Raw genomic sequence first — 3,319 nt, 5'->3', positions numbered from 1 at the left:
CCTTTTGAAAAGGTACCGCCCCAGTGACAGCTTTTGTACCTTTATTTCTGAGAGTGTAGTATCAAAGTGGATATTGACATTTCGAAAATCACAAAACACCAACAAAATCATGACATAACACTGAATGCTTCAGCCAACCTAGTTTTAAAGAACAGACCTGTTAAATTTCATTACTGTCCTGCCCCACTAAAGTTGATATGATTCTTTAGGGTCTTAATTAAAAGTCTATACCATACTTTGGTTAAAATTTCTCAATGGTAATGTGAAAAACACCTTTTTTACCCTATCAAAATCAGCTCTGTTTTCAGCAAGCCATTTTTTGGTCCATGTTGCTTTAAATGCTAATGACTCTGCTGACCCCGCCCCTCTCTTCCGTGGGGTGACTAGCAGTACTGTTTACCATAGACATACATATCTATGCTGTTTACTTTAGCTGCGAAACTGGCTAACTAGCACGTTATTAGGAAAGGTGATTTGCAAAGATTCATAAAACACCTTTATATTCACTTCTTCTGTAGATGAAGTTGGATCACGAATGATTCGCGTGAACATTTAGGCAGATTGGGATTGGCACATTCCCTTCAAAGCAAAAGTAACATTAATCCTCTGCATCTTCAGCGGCTCAGATGTCGGGAGTAAATGACAACTGCTATATTCATTATTTCATTATTACATCCAACAACAAAACACCTCAATCGCTTAATCTTATACATCTTGTCTTCCCCTGCACTGGAGTCAACACAATGGTGGTCGGGCTGTTTACAGCTCACTCAGTTCACTCAGCTCAGACTAACTGTGATGCCCATAGAGGCCATAAAGCTGATTAAGACGTGTTGGTACTTTGGAGATACTTACTGTTGACTGTTTACAGTGATCCTTGGATTGCTTCTTTCTGTATCTGTACAGAAACGTTCTGTAATTTAGTTTTAATTGCTGTTGATCGTTATGTGGCTGTGTGTCACCCTTTACAGTATTAACAGAAACAAATCCATAATTAATATGTTTTTAACTCAAATATCCATAATAACGCTTCCTCCAGTGAAAAAGTCCAAAACAGCTCTAAACAAATATGTGGCTGGATTTTATTTGATTTTTTTATTGACATTTTTGCCTTTATTATTTGATAGGACAGTATACTGTTAAAAATTGTCCTGTTAAAAAACAGTAAAGAACTGGCAGCTTGGTTGCCAGCAAGTTACTGTAAAATTAACAGTATCTTACTGTTGGGTAAAATTACAGTTGGCTACTGTTTATTAAAAAACGGTAAAGAACTGGCAGCTTGGTTGCCAGCAAGTTACTGTAAAATTAACTGTGTCTTACAAAATAACCATGACAAAAACTTTATGGACCATCTGTCTCTGCTGGTTTTGCTTTTCATCTTATTTCACTTCATTTGCAATTAATAATGGATATTTTTACACCTCACACAGGTCTGTGTGTTATGGCGATTGCTCAGTTATACTGAGTTTTGCCTGGAGAGTAACTGATCTGATTTTGTCCTTTGTCTCTCCTTGTATGCTCATCATAACTTTATATTTGAGGATTTTCCATGTTGTATATCAGCAAGTAAAGGTTATAAACTCTCCGATGAAGAGTGCTAAATGTGAAATAGAAAGTTCAGTGAAGAAGAAATCTGAGAGCAAAGCTGCTCTGACATTAGGAATCATTGTGACAGTTCACCTGCTTTGCTGGATTCCTTATTATATCTGTTCTCTATCAGCAGTCTCTTCCACAACCTTAAATGTTTTGACATGGGTCGTGTATATTAACTCAGGTCTGAATCCTGTGGTCTATGCCTTATTTTACCCCTGGTTTAAAAACACATCTTAACTCTGAAAATATTTCATCCAGCAACCTCTCTGGTCAATATTTTAACAGAATATTTTAAAACAATATTTTATAATTAAACTGGTAAAGCTATCACTCTGAGAACAATTTAACATAAAATGTAATTGTTAGAGTCCTAAGGTAGATGATCATAATAGCTCATCCTTGTAATTTACACTACATGTATTTTAACATTATGTAGTTTGTTTCATTGAGTATCATTTCTGTGTAATTCTTTTACTGATGTTCAAATGCAGATTTCGTCAGAATTGAACAAATAAGTAAACTTATTTTCAGACAGTAAATTTAAGCAACAAAAATGTTTTGTATTACATTAGCTTAGGAAAAAGAATCACAAATCTTCAATCTACTAGAATAATAAATGATAAAGATAGATATGTAATGCTTCACTTTCTTCAGTCATGTTTAATCTGTGTTATCATAAATCAAAAACACAATAACAAGACAGAACCGTGTGTAAGGGTCAAATGTATTATGGTGGTTCATCACAAAATGAATGATTAAAATGGCTTCCAGCACACCTCAGAGTTAAAACATCTGAAATGCATTTAAAAGTTGGAGCAAAAAGATGCTCTGGGTCCGGGCTAAATGCTGAGCTCGGACCCCTCTCCCCAGACAGCACGCCAAATACGCATAACCTTTACTCAGTTTATTATATGTAAGTGCGAACTGGTGAAATACACCTTGCACCAAGAGTGCCACTGCAGGTCGTGCCATTTTTGTTTTCCTCTTAGCTGGAATAAGTACCATCACACCTCTGAAGTGGGCATTGACAACCCATAACTATCACACAAACTTTTCATTTTTTAAATTAATTTGTTAATTTAATTCATTCATACAATTTTGGATTATTAATTTGGATTGATTAATTGCTGTATTAAATTGTTACGAACTACAAGTTAAACCCCTACTCAAAGAGAAAGTAAATTGGTTCATAATAAGTAACAGGGATCCATCCAAGAAAGATCCCTGGGGTCCCCGCTCTCATCCTCAATTTCTCAACCACAAGACACTTAAGTGCAAATAAACATAAGTTTATTAAATAAGGATAAACAAAGGAACATCATAAACTTCGGGAGGGGCAAATTGCAATAAATAAAACTACTACTATACACAATCTAACCTGAAAAACAAATAAAATACAAGTTCTTACCTCCCTGCTAACATAAACGGGAGAAAACGAACAAAAACAGGCGCCCGTCTCTCAACCAAGCTCCACTGAAACACGGTCCAGGACGTAAGCAACCAAAAGTACAATTACAACTAAAGCATTACTTTAAATCAATGGTTGACAACAAATGTCTCAATTAGCGATGCTTTCACATACACACGTTTAATAGCGGAAACAAAGCCACGAGGAGGGCGGGGAGCCGATTCCTTCCACCAGATGACTTAAATACTGCGGCAATCCTTCCGGTCACCAACCAGCGCAGTCCTCCTAATCAGCTTCACCTGTAAACAATTAGAGCGA

At 36.2% G+C, this 3,319-nt stretch overlaps 1 pseudogene; it reads left to right on the top strand.

The window, feature by feature from the left end:
* Nucleotides 1-798: 798 nt before the first annotated feature.
* LOC131548428 (trace amine-associated receptor 13c-like) lies at nucleotides 799-1,830 on the top strand (annotated as a pseudogene).
* The last annotated feature ends 1,489 nt before the right edge of the window (nucleotides 1,831-3,319 follow it).

This window comes from Onychostoma macrolepis, chromosome 10, assembly GCF_012432095.1.
Source record: "Onychostoma macrolepis isolate SWU-2019 chromosome 10, ASM1243209v1, whole genome shotgun sequence".
Lineage (NCBI taxonomy): Eukaryota > Metazoa > Chordata > Actinopteri > Cypriniformes > Cyprinidae > Onychostoma > Onychostoma macrolepis.
The sequence above is the reverse complement of the archived record's forward strand: the minus strand, read 5'-3'. Positions and strand labels throughout refer to the sequence as shown.